Genomic DNA, 14,068 nt, shown 5'->3' with positions numbered 1-14,068 from the left:
TTTAGTTTTGCCTTTGCAAACTTGGCCCTATCTAGACCCTCAATATCTTCATACTCAAATTACTCCTCTAGTTCATTGATCCAATCAATCAGCTCTTATGGGTTAAGATTTCCTAAAAATGTGGGAACCTTAAACTTAGGTCTTTTTCCAATCTTGGAGATAGCCCTAAAAGGCCTCTCTTCTTTTGAGTTTTAAACTACCTTTGCTTTGACATTTTCTTCTACTTCATCCTCATCCTCACTTTCATCTCTCATAGGAAGATTTAGTCCTCTTTGCATTTTTTCTTCCACTGCTTAGCTCAGGTATAACACCTACATCTCTTCTGCCATGCTCTCTTCGTGGAGGCATTTTTTTGTGCTTCCACTAAAACCCTAGTGCAAACTACCTCACAATCAATGATATGTCTACACACTTATCCCAAACCATGGTCTTGGTGCGAACTACCTCACAATCGGTGATCTCTCCACACACTCAAGAACTCTAGCTCTGATACCACTTGGTAAAGGGTGCTCCCCTTAAAACCAAAACAACAACCAATGTGAGAACAATATATGGGCTTCTTATTTGCACTGCAAATGTAGAATTACAGAATTCTCAAGTATAATATGCTAACCCACATGGGCACCTTCATTACAATAATCTGCAAGACAAGCTATGAACTATCACCCAGAGTTGTCTTAGACAATGTTCGGGCCCTTCTTAAATAGGCAGTTTTATGCCACCTAGGAAGGTTCTAGACATTAAAACTTAATACATAGAGCTAACAGACCCTAACAATACATATAGAGTCGACCAAATACATCTTTGATAATTATTTTAGATATTTCAGGTAGCCCAACTTTGAAAGTTCATAACTCATGAACCATTGCTCTGATTGGCTATTATAACCACTTTTTAGAAATGCCAGCTCATGATCTACAGGCTTACAATTGTGCTAGCACCCTTCCGTTGAGTTTTTGGACCTCATCCGGGCATTCTAAGGCCTCCAATGGTGAGCTTAAAGATTTTTCTGTAAATTTTTCCACTGAAAATCTACAATAACTTCTCTAATACTTATGCTTGAGCAATGAGATTTTATGGTAGGCTTACAACTCTAAGATTAACCTTCCTTTAGAAAATGAGAACATTCCAAGCTCATATGAAAAACTTACTAAAAATAACAAGTTTCCATAAATAGTAACCACCCTATCTACTAGTCCTTATTAAAATAGAAAAGACTGAAATACAAATATTTTTGGGGTGATGCAAGATTGCTCTTACACCCAGGATGTTTCTGCATCATAAAGTCCCTGATGTTATGTGTTCAATAGATTAACTTCTTTGAGGGATCGAGGTTTCAGCTGACTTGATTTTGAAAATTTGAATGTGTGAATTATGTGTTATCTTTTGTTCAAATTATTATATGTGGTTTTGTTTTGTTTCATTTGAAGCAGATAATCTAAAGACCTGTCTATACATTTTCTAAACACTTTTCTTTCAATAAAACTAGAACTAACTATGTACATTTTATTTTATTATAGATTTAATGATTATTTTTAAAGTCGAGGATTAACAAAAGAAGAGCTTGTTTATTGTATCTTTTTTAAATGGTAGATGTATCTTATCTTGATGTATTGTAATAGAATTTATTTAATTTGTTCAAATGAATGTGTTGATAGTTTCGTGAAGAGAGAGTAGAGGAAAAGTGAGAGAAGAAAAATAAGGGTGGTACATCTTCCTTGACACAATAAATAGGAAGAACATGTTCATGGCATGTCTAAGGAAAATGGAAAAGAAGGGTTTGAGCTTCCTAGAAGCCACAAATGGTAAGAAAATGGGGCATTGAGAATTTTTCCAATGATATTTTACATCTTTAAGGTTGAAGCATACTATGGTGGTTATGTTTTACCTAGTTTATCTCGTATCTATAATAAATTTACAAAGTTGAAACTTTTAGAAATTTTAATTTGGATGAGAAATTTGTTCTATAAAAGTGTTGGGTGTGCAATCTATTGTATGAGTACCAAATACCTTTTCCTATAAGATATACTGACTGAATAATTCCCAACAAATTTTAGCCACTATTTTTAAAACCATTCTTATCTGTATCAAGGAAAGCTATTTTTAGGAGACAATTATGATCTAAAATTCCAAAAAGTCCATCAATATATACAAAAGCAATGATTTATGAACAAGATCAATTGTGCTCTTAATTATTATGAGATTATTGCCACCTATTGGCTATGCCAAAATTAAAGAAATAAGTGTACACTTTTGTCCATCTCTTTTCATCCCATGATTGGCAGACTAACGAAGAGTAGTATTTGAAGATTTCTTGTCTTGATTTGACTCAAACCTAAAATTTTATATTTTGTGTAGTGTTATTATTATGCTCTTTATCAATTTACAATTTCATATTTCTATTTTTTATAACCATATCCGTTCTCTAAACTGAATATCTATTTTTCTTTGGAAAAATTCCTATTTTTTCAATTTTCTTCATAATTTTTATTTTCTTTCATGATTTTGATACCATGTGATAATATAAATCTGATTTTGTTCAATTCATTAGATATAAATACTCCCCATGATCAAATTATTTTGGAGCTGTTGGTGTTTTAAAACTACTAAACAACAAAATGTTCAATACCAAAATGATAACACTCACACAACCTAAGGATCAGCTAATTCCCATCATTAGCTATATGAGTAAACCTTTTGGACCCAACTTTAACAAAACCAAAGGATGGTTTCCTACTCTTTTGGCTCTACTAAACCAAGGTGGGTGTACTTAGGGATAACTTTAATGCAAACTATTGTTTAGAGATTCCTTTAGTTTCATTCTGGTTCTCATCTATTACCCACTAACACATGTGCAGTTTACCTCAATTCTTTCAATATTTTCAAACTTGTATGCATCCCTTATTTGTAGATCTGGTCCTAATTCTTCTAGTATTTACAAATATTCCTAGAAATAGCAGCTACCTAAGACTCAAAGAATAGATATAAATGAGTATTGACCAGCACTTATAACTTTGAACCAAATGGGAAAATGATTTTGATTTTATAATAAAATGATTTTGATTTTATAATAAAATGATTTTGATTTTATAATAAAATGATTTTGATTTTATAATAAAATGATTTGATATGCAGCATTAGAATTCACCCTTGCTTGTTTCTGATTTATGAGACTAGTGCCTATCCATTTGGGCAAAGAATTAGCTGTTGGTGGGAGATCTAATTTAGATAACTTGTAAATGAATTAATCAATTGTAATCACCTATCTCCATTCTTATGAAATATCCTTTTATGAATTTACAGACCCCACTAATTCACTGAAGCATTTATATAATTTCTTGAATTAAGAGCAATAATGAAAATAGTATACAACCCATCCAGATTGCATTCAACCAATTAAACCTTATTTAAATGACTTCAAAGTAAACAAAAACATAAATTGGAGATAGAAACTAATGACACAAACATGGTGTAAATATCCTTTTGTATTATCCTTTTCATATGACTGATACAGTGACCAATATAAAACCAATTGAAAGCCTAGAATGGATTACTATTTATGTCATTCAATATGTTATCAGAAAGTACAATGGAGGAAAACTCAAATCAACTACACCCTATTGGACTGACTGAATGTACTTTTCTTGAGAGAAAAAAAAAATTATACAAGTCTCGAACCATCACATTGCCTTGAAAACTCACTTATATAGACATGAGCTGCAACAAGCAAAGGGAAGATGTGATTGACAGGTGTCCTTCAAAAGATTTTTACATACATTTGTAATAAAAGGACAAACTATGAATAATAGAAAAGCTATCACATCGAACATTCCTTGGTGGGTCCCTTTCTGTTATATTTTCATTGATTGAGACAAGAGCTTTGATTCTTTTATTTATTCTTCATCCTTAGAGTAAGTGGTCATTAAACTTGAAAGTGATGAATCATCTGTGATTACCTGCAAACTTACTTTAATCTGGGGATTTTCCTTGTCTTCATCATTAAATGTGAAGGTAACTTTTACTTTTGCATTTTCCTTCTCCTCCTTCGCTTCATCATCCTGTAACAACTGCTCCTCTGACATAAATTTATTTCTCCATTCATCATAAGCAGTGTCCTTTGGCCAATCAAAACTCAGTGCCTCTCTTTGTACAGTTATTTAAGAAGTTGCAACTGCCTCTAAATCAACAAGATCCTTTCTAATGGCATTATAAAATAACTACACTTTCACCAGTTCCTCAATTGTTTTTTCCCATAGCCGGTAGCTAGTTTCATTAACAATATTATTCATTCTTTCACAAGATATCTCATCCAACTCCTTTTTCCATTCTTCTTTTTTCTTTATTTTGTCAATAGTTTTTAAAACACAAGGAAATAGACTAAAATTTTCAGCCATATATCTGGAAAAATAATTTGCTAATCTTCTCTGAAAAGAATCTCTTTTGTCATCAAAACCTTCTAATTTATTTAATAAATCAAAAATCTTCTCTATTTCATGACAAGGCAATTGGATGACAGATATGCACATAATTGTAATATCATTGTTTCTTTCCCTCCACTTCTGCACAAGTGGCCTCAACCTATCCTTATCTCTTTGCAATTCATCCCTAATGGATATAATCCTTGCCAACTGATCAAAAAAGGTTAACCATTCTATCCTATCCATTAAATACATAACACCCTGCCTCAATTTCTCTTCATATTGATTTTTTAATTCTACATGCAATTCATAAAGCTTGGTTTTCTCTTCTTCAAAATCCTCTATGGTGTAGACTTGAGGCCTTTCAGGGGTATCAGGTACCTCAATAATGGGAGTGGATTTGAAAGGCTCAATAGGTGGCCTGGGAGGGTACACAATCCTGGGTCTATTGAACTCTTCTATTTTTCTTTTCCCTAGCATTTTCTCCATTTGAGATGCCTGATTCTCTAGTTTTTGTATCTGTGTGCCCCTTTCTTCATATGCCTTCAGTACTTCTTCAAATCTAGCATTTAACTAGGCAAATCTATCCTCTTCTTGTCTAGACACCATACTGCCAAATTTTAGCATTTCTGAAGTCATCCCAATTATCTTTTTGCTGTCAACTTCACTAGCCTTGAAGACTGTCAATGCACCAGTATGTTTTGCAGTGGAGATTTCCTGCATTCTTGGTTTATCCCTTTTCTCAATAGACCAAATCACAAGGTCTTGGTGGTCATCACTAAATTTGACTCCTCTATGAGCCTGTAGTATCTCTTCTTTAGTTTGTAACTGGACATCCTTTTGTTTTCTTACTGAATCAAAAACCATAGCATTCACTATATCCCATTTAGGTAAGATAAGGATTCATGATTGCTTAACTAATTACCTCCCAGCCTCAGGTGTAAATCGGGCAAAATCACTCAAAAACTTGGATTTTACCTCTTCTTTAATAACAAAGTCTAGTTTATCAAGTTGCTCTGCCCTTATCTTTACACAAGCCTTTTCAAAATTTCCTATATTTAATCTCCACAAAAACAATGCAAATGCCTTAGATTTCACAAAATTTTCATCATTTATAAACCTTTTAGAGGCTTCAGCAACTATAGGATCAATTTCCTTACCTTGATAATCAACAATCGTGAGCTCCAAGGAAGGTGTAGGGGGTTCTTGTGGTTCCCCAATCTCCATATTAGTGGAAATAACAATTACATCCATTTCTCCACCAATTTTTCTAAGTTGTTCCCTTAAAGATGCTTCATCATCTATCCAGATTGGGGACTGGCTTGGGGAGTATTGTTTTGGCTGAGAAGAAGAAGACCCTTGTTCTAACTTCTTCCTTTTGGGAGCATTGGTTGTAAGTGGACTTCCTAGTCTTTTTTCTTGATGAAGAGGACCCTGTTGCACATTCTGGATCATCACATAACTTGACCTTCTTTGCAAGGTGTATTGGCCAGGAGCTACTACATTTTTGTTGTTAATTATCTTCTACACTTTTGCAGCCCTGTCTGGATATACTTCAACATATGTAGCCTTCTTTTCATTCATAGCTTGTATTATCTCAGCAAAATTATTCATCAAGGCCTGCACCTTGGCTCCCCAATATTTCTTTTCTTTTAATGGGTCATAGTGGGGGTCAAAAGCATTAATGAATTCAAGGATTTTTCTAAATACTATCCATTTTTCCTTTTTCAATTCTTGTTCTTGTAAGGTAAAAACATTTCTTATCACATCTTTAGGATAGTAAATTTTTTAGACCATGCAGGAAGCTTTTATTCTCTCCCTGGAGACATCATAGAATCCTTCAGGATCAATAAACCTGGCATGAGATTTTGCCATGTTATATCTATCTAAAAACAAATTCAGATGCTTCCAACCTTTCCTTACAAAGACAAAATTGTTGGCCACAGTAACAATTGGCAAAAATGTGCCCTTCCCAGACAACTCCCTCTCATCTATGGTGCCTATTTTCCATAACATCTCAGCTATCCCTATCTTCAAAGGCACGTGAAATGGTAGCACATGAGGTTTTCCCAAAAAACCAAATATTCTTATCACTGTTGAAACATTGTAGGGAATTATATCCCCCCAGTTATGATTGAAAAGTAGCCCTTTAGCATGGTCCTTGGGTCTGACCAATTCTAACAATGCTTGTGGAATTCTAGGGCTATCTCCTCTCAAAAGCAATCTAAGCTTTGATGCGAAATACCTATCAAACCTCACATAACTGGCACCTGTGGCTTCTGAGGTCATATCCACACTCCATAACTATACTAGATTCTTTTCTCCATCCCTAGTTGTCTCCAGCTCCATACCCTTGGAAAAGAAATCAAGTCCCTTATGCAAACATATATGCATAAGCATTGAACACTCACAAAAAGGTTTATTTACTTTTCCCTTTGCTATCCCCACCAAACCATTGTGAATTTCTCTTGCAAGAAATGTTGCAAAGTCCAGAATAGTGATCATTCCAAATTGGAGAGTTTGTGCCATGATGAGGACAATTGAGCCTGGGACTTTTTCTACTTCATCCACTCCAAAAATCTTACAAAGAGAAACATACAATGCTTGAGCCCTAGTGTTAAAATGTCTTTTCAATAGTGGCTCTGGGGTACTGGTAGTAATCATAGGCAAAGTACCTACTTTAGCAGCATGCTCCTGTAGTGGCCCCCTTTTCAAATAGATTTTTTGTGCATCATACCTTGCTTGAAAATCACCCATGTCAATAGTTTCATGTACAGCATGGTTAGGGTTAAGATTGAAAACTTCTCCAATTAATTCAGGGCAAACCCTAAAGAGGTTTACTCCAGCATGATTTTTAACCCACCCTATAATTAGGTCATACTTCTTGGCCAAATCCATTAATAAATCACTATCAAAGAAAACTGTAGGGACTATTAATTTTCCAATATCAAACTCCCAGACATTGCTCAGAGGAGTATCCAGTTTTTTCTCTAAAAACCATTTTCTGAATAATTCCAAACCTCCCATGGATACCTGAGCATCTCATACCCAATTAGCCTTGTCATAGAAACCCTCTGCTACGACCACTCTAGGATTCTTAGGAATCAACTCCCTCCCTTTAGTTATCTCATGAAAAGACAAAGGAAATTGTTCCAAAAAATCATCGTGCATACCCATTTTAGAATATTGAGTTTTCCCAAAAAAATCCTTTCGTGGAGGCATTTTCTAAAATTTCTAAATCTTACTCAGCAGATTTTTTATTTTACTAGTTATAGATTACTTACCCGCTAAAATCTACTCCTCTTTTTGCAATTTTCTTTGCAAATTTGTTGAAGGCTTTGAGGAATTTTGTACCCTAGCTTTGGAAATCCTTTTGCTCTGAGAAAATCCACAATCTATGCTTCAACAATGGCAAATTTACATGTTATATCAGAGCATTGAGATCGCACGAAGGAAACTATGTATCATATTAATTCCTGCAACCATTATTTTCATGCTCAATTTTGAAATTTGAATTTTACCCATCGATTTCCCATAGATTGGATGGTTTTGTTTCAAAAGCAGAAAGCCTTTTGAAACTTTGGGATCCCTGGCCACGTGTCAGAAGCCTTCTTTCTCGCATTATTTAAAAACCTCAGATCTTGATAATGCGAGAATGCGGGCACCGTCGATCTCATCCTAATAGATGGTGAACCAAGATCTCTTCATTTGGCGGCCCACTAAATTAACTTGACCAATGAAAACTTACCTTTTAGTCCATGTGCTTTGACAGTACTTAAAGTTTTTGCGCCCATGACATTGCCACTTCCAACTTGGCACACCTGTCACCCACCACCAATGAGCATGCTTCATTACATTTAATCTTTTCCAGCGTTGCATGACTCGGCGTACTTCCTAAAGCTTAATCCAGGTCCCACCATGCTCGCTTGCCCGCATTTTTAAAAAATTGAGCAGTTCCATATTGCGGGAATGTGGGCTTCATCGATCTTACCCTAATCGACGGTGATAAAGTCTTGAAATGACTGCACATCTAGTCAATTGATCGGACCAATAGGAGAATTTCTCTATATTCCATGTCATCTGACAGCTTGCCATGAAAGATACACTACTGTTACTTTTCTGAGAAAGGCAGCCCATAATGTCACTCTGTGTGACGTGTCAAATGCTCGTTTCCCTGCATTATTTAAAAATTGCACAACTTCATAATGCGAGAATGCAAGAATCGTAGATCTAGACAAGATCTACGATTGGTAACTTTGATCATAAGGTAAAACTTTTTATTAATTGACAACCAATGACAGCGCAAGAAAATAGAATGTGCACAGGTTACTAACCAATCCTGACAAATAAGAGCTTTTTATGTGCACTGAATTTTGAACGTCAGCAAGGGCTACATGTCACAAATGTGTTTCCTCGCATTACTTAAAAATCTCGCAACTTCATAATGTAGGAATGCGAGAAACCTTGATCTTGAGAAGATCTACGGTGCTGAAAGTATACTGTGATTTGGCCCTTCTTTCAATTAAAAAAACTCAATAAAGATTACCAAAAGATTAAAAGGTTATTTTGATGTAAATAACCTTTAGGATAAACACGCCCTGCCAAAATACTTGAAATCACACCCATTTGAATTTTCAAAGACTAGGGCAACACCAAAACACAAGCATAAGGGTTTCTCACATACTTAGACTTTTTCATGAATGATTTGAGAGACAAACCCTAAGAATTTAAAAGGAAAAAGCAACACATGGAACAGGACATAATTAGGTCAATCCAAAAGCTTTCATAATCACTTGAAATAAAACCCTAATCTGCAATATCTAGAGACTCAAATTATTTTTCACTAAATTTTTCAAAAATTTTGCAAATGTGAAAAATCAAACCAACAGGAGCAAATGTAGGATATTTTTCATTACTCTTATTTCTCAAGCTAGAAAATTCAAGAGACATGCCCTTCTATGTTAAAAGTTTTACTGGAAGCCACCTACAAATTGGGCATATAAAAACATAAATATTTTGATTTTTGATTTTTTATAAGTTATCTAGAAATTATAAGGGTTAACTATTTCTATGCTTGACATTATTCATTCTATTATATTGGGCGTGTGCAACTTGCATATGCCCTTTGTTTAAGATTTCTCTTTAGCTGAAAATTTAATTGTTATTTTTTTTACCGATTAACTATATAGAAAAGATAATAAAGTTAAGCAGTGATCAAAAAAAAAATCCTCTACAAATTAGAGAACATTTTTTACTCTATCTAATATCTAATATGCATTGTGAAGATTAGAAATTTAAAATGCAAAGAAGTTAATATTGAAAGTTCAATCATCTTGAGGGTGAATGTTTTGGTTTATGTTCAAGCATTCTATAGAAAAGTGGTTTTCATCTTTTAGTTTGATGTTTAGTATTAGAGCTTGAGATCTTCTTGTTAATAATAATCTTAAAATTAGTTATAACTGTATTTGAAACTTTTACAAAGGTTAATATTCTAAGATTGTAGTATCAAAATCAAAGGGTTAATCAAATCTTTAAAAGTATTTGACAAAAGATCTATAATTGGAAGCAACGAATGAAATCCTTGTAATACATTTTAATTTCTAAAGGAAGAAATTTTGCATTGCCAAGATTTGGTAGGAACTACATTGTTTTGCAACTCTTGTTACTAATGGGACATCAAACATTTGATCACAGTTTAATGTTTTAAGCCTCAGAAATAGTTCTAGTAGGTAGGAACTAATAAGAGTTTTAAATGTATGTCGCAAAAAGAATGTTTACTAGTGTTGTTATTCTTTTTTATAAGGTCATGATATGAATCTTATATTACAAGAAAGTTAATTTAACATATATTAAATGATTCTTTTTAAGATGACATCTTTTGTGGATAAGTTAAAAAGATTAATGAAGACTACAAAGAAATTAATCTTTTATGTTTAATTATTTATAATTGGTCTTATTTTTAATGTTAGTTTTATAATTTTGATTATTTGTTGAATTTATTGAATTCCTTAAAATTGTATCTAAGGCTTGAAATTATTTCACTTGTTGAGTTTGGGCCCTTTCATGATCAAATAGATTGCAAAAAATATTTTATGAACTAGGAAACTAAATAAATAAAAGGAAACATATATAAGATGATGTTTTATGTGCATGGCTATGATTTATACAAAAGTTTCCTAAGACATAAATTTATTTATTATGTGAATAGGAACCACTTATAAACTAGTTAGTTAAAATACCTTATTCACATCAATACCCTATTAATTACAACTTAGCAAGGAACAAAATTAATGCAAGATGATGCACAATAGATTCTAATTGCAAGGTTGTTTTTAGTACTCATTTACATATGATCTTTTATAGATTAAATAGAGGTGAAAATAACATGCGAGAAAATTCACGTCTAAAAGAAATACTACAAGAAACACATGTAAAAATGATAAAATGAGTGATGATTGGAGAAATAATCAAATAACCACCAAGAACTACATGCATCATTAAGATACAACTAATAACTCCCCATACAAGTGGAAGAGGGTGTATCTGTAACTCACCTACAATAAAACTCTATTGTTAAAATTATAAGCGCTTGAAGATTTAAACCAAGTATGTGCTTAAAGACAAAACATGATCTACTTAAAGATAAAACCCAATCTAATGTCCACAAACAACTTATCCCTTTTTTGGAAGAAATAAAAGAAAGTAAAAATTCATGATTAATTCGTATCATAAATTAGAATTGATAGATAGATATATGAAGATGTATGATGATGTCTCTAAAACTTCTCAATTGGTTCCTTGTATAAGAAATATGTTGACGCCATAAGCCAATTAGATACATGCTAATTAAAGAAGGTGGAAAACAATTTGGAAATAAATGTTGAACAATTTCGAAAGAAAATGACATTTTAAAATAGTTATACTATTATTTTTAGTAAAGAAGATAAATAAAACCATCAAATAAGTGTTTCAAACTTGAATGCTAATGATTCATATCCTATTCAACAAGAATAATATAAGCCTCAATTGAAAATTTTTTGAAGGTATAGTAATGTTATCTAAAGGAGAAATTAAATTCTATAAATAAACCACATCCTCATCTTCTAAATATCCAAAGTAGCCCAAAATATCAAAATATGAAAAAGTATTAGAGCCACATTAACTCCTTTTTTTAAAACAAGAGGCACAAGATAAAATGAAACAAAGTGACTTATGAATGATAAGTATAAGGATCTTCACATATCTAGTAAGTATAAGGATCTCCACATATCTCTTAGATCTTTTTCCAAAGAGCATAAAGACATACAAAATGAATTATTAATAGTATTGAAAAAAAATAAAACTAAGAAAAATTATTACTAAGTATGACTAGAGAGACTAAAACCATTGAAAAGTGGTCTAAATGAAGAAATTAAATATGTTTAATGATCTCCTATGTCTATTATTTATAGTATTTTCTTTCCAAGATAATTATTGAAAGATGAAATAAAAAGTATGAATAGCCTCTCTATGAGTCTAGATATCTAAATACTTAGTCAATATATGGAAAATATGCAAAAAGATAAACAAATATAAATTGTTTTGAATCAAGAAAAATTTAATAGGCATAATGATAAATATTCTCAATACCTTTTGCACAAATATAAATAGTTTTGAATCAAGAAAAAGTTAATAGGCATAATTATAAATATTCTCAATACCTTTTCAATGTTGAAAAGCAATCAAAACTATGAATCATGGGGGGGGGGGGGGCGAGAAATTGAACTTAGAGGTCCCAAATGGAAATCATAACTTTAGCTTGCAATAAGTATATCAATAAAAATGGGAAAATTTTACTTTCACTAATGTGAAGTACGTGAAACCAACCTTTTGCCAAAATTTTATTTTCCAATTTTTCATAATGCAGTGGAAAGTTATAAAATTATATGAAATTGTCCAATTTTGAGATTGAGGTATGAATTTGACTCTTGGGAGTTGTTTGGAGGTTCCTCTACATGATTGTTAATAGACAATTTGAAAAAAAATATCCACCACAAGTTGAGTAGCAATGGTGGTGCCTAGAAGAATCTCTCCATAACACCAACAACTATAGCATAATATTTATAAAGTGTAACCTTGGTTCAAATAATGAAAGGTGACTATGCAATTTTGGAAGTTGAAAACACAATATAGGGAAAAATGCGATGAAACAATGACTTTAAGCATGCATAGAAAAACAAAAAATTAATATCTACATTATGAAAGAAGATATAGAAAATACATAAGACAATTCTAACCAAATATATGAATTTTGAGAAAGAAAAAAATAAGGGACTTAGTCACATTTGACATTCACACTTTGAACTTAGTCACATATTGCAACCTACTCCCAGGTTATTTCAAATCTAATAATAAGTTATTTGCATCTCTCTTAATGCTCAATTTGTATCATTCTTTGCACGTTTTCCACTTATTCTTACACAAAAAAAGAGAGAAAGTATTAGTTGAAAGATTTTTGCCTAGGTTGAACCCCAATTTTTTAATTAACATTGTAATTATAATATAATTATAATGTAATTCAAATGTTATTATTAGGTAGTAGAGACTATATTTGAAAAATGAATGCAGACCTTTTTTTTGTCAAATTGATCATGAAAATGTTGATGTTCACTTTGTAGAGTTGACCTTTAAATTATTTGATAATGGATGTCATCATGAATGCATAGATCTAAAAATTTACTCATTGTATTCAATGCCTTAGGTTTGATCTCTTTCTCTTGAGGAGTTCAGTGCTTGAAAATGAATTGATCTTATTCCTTTTTGTGTGATTGTGAATGATATCTTCATGGATCTCAAAAGAAGAAGGGTAACTTTTTTTATACCTCTCCCTAGCATTTCAAGGTGTGAAAATTGGAGCAAGTTGATACAAGGTTAAATATTTACTCTTACAAGCTAACGGTTGCATAATTTTAATTTGGGCTTGAGTTATAGGGAAAGTGTCACCTAGGGTAGCTTTTTCCACCCATTGTAGATCCAAATTTGGACTTGGGGTCCTAAATGTCAAGGAGAAGCTATAATTTTAGTTAGAATTGTGCTAGACAATTAGATCAATCTTGAGATGCCAAGAATTAAAAAATGGGACCTAGGTGATTAAGACATTTCTTAGGGATGAAATTAATGATGCTAAAAGTAGAAAAATTAAAATATAATTCTAAAAGGATAAAAAATATTCCTTGAGATATGTCTTACCTCTTTACAAATGGTTATAACGTCCTTGCTAATGCTTGTACCAGCTTGCACAACAAAAATTATTTTCAATTCTCACACCAACAATAGTTTGTTTCCAGTTAATGATAAACATACAAAATAATCCACAGATAAATAATAATGATGTTCTAAAATCTAAGTCACATAATAGACGAATAAAAATAATCGATCAAATTAATGGTCAATGTCACCCCAAAAAATGTGTACAATCATGAGAGCCCCAAAGATTTATTATCTTGAAACTTTATATTTCGTACATTTTTTTAGTATTATGTCCCAAATAAATAGAATAACTTTTATTGTTATACATCATGTGTCACAAGGTTCGGGAGCTTCTTGTGTGGCACCAACTATCCTGTGTAAAATTTGCAAGTGATTACAATAGAAGAGAAGATATTGGACTA

Source organism: Cupressus sempervirens, chromosome 11 (genome assembly GCF_028749045.1).
Source record: "Cupressus sempervirens isolate cs-2001-9-10 chromosome 11, ASM2874904v1, whole genome shotgun sequence".
Taxonomy (NCBI): domain Eukaryota; kingdom Viridiplantae; phylum Streptophyta; class Pinopsida; order Cupressales; family Cupressaceae; genus Cupressus; species Cupressus sempervirens.
This window is presented reverse-complemented; position numbering follows the sequence as displayed.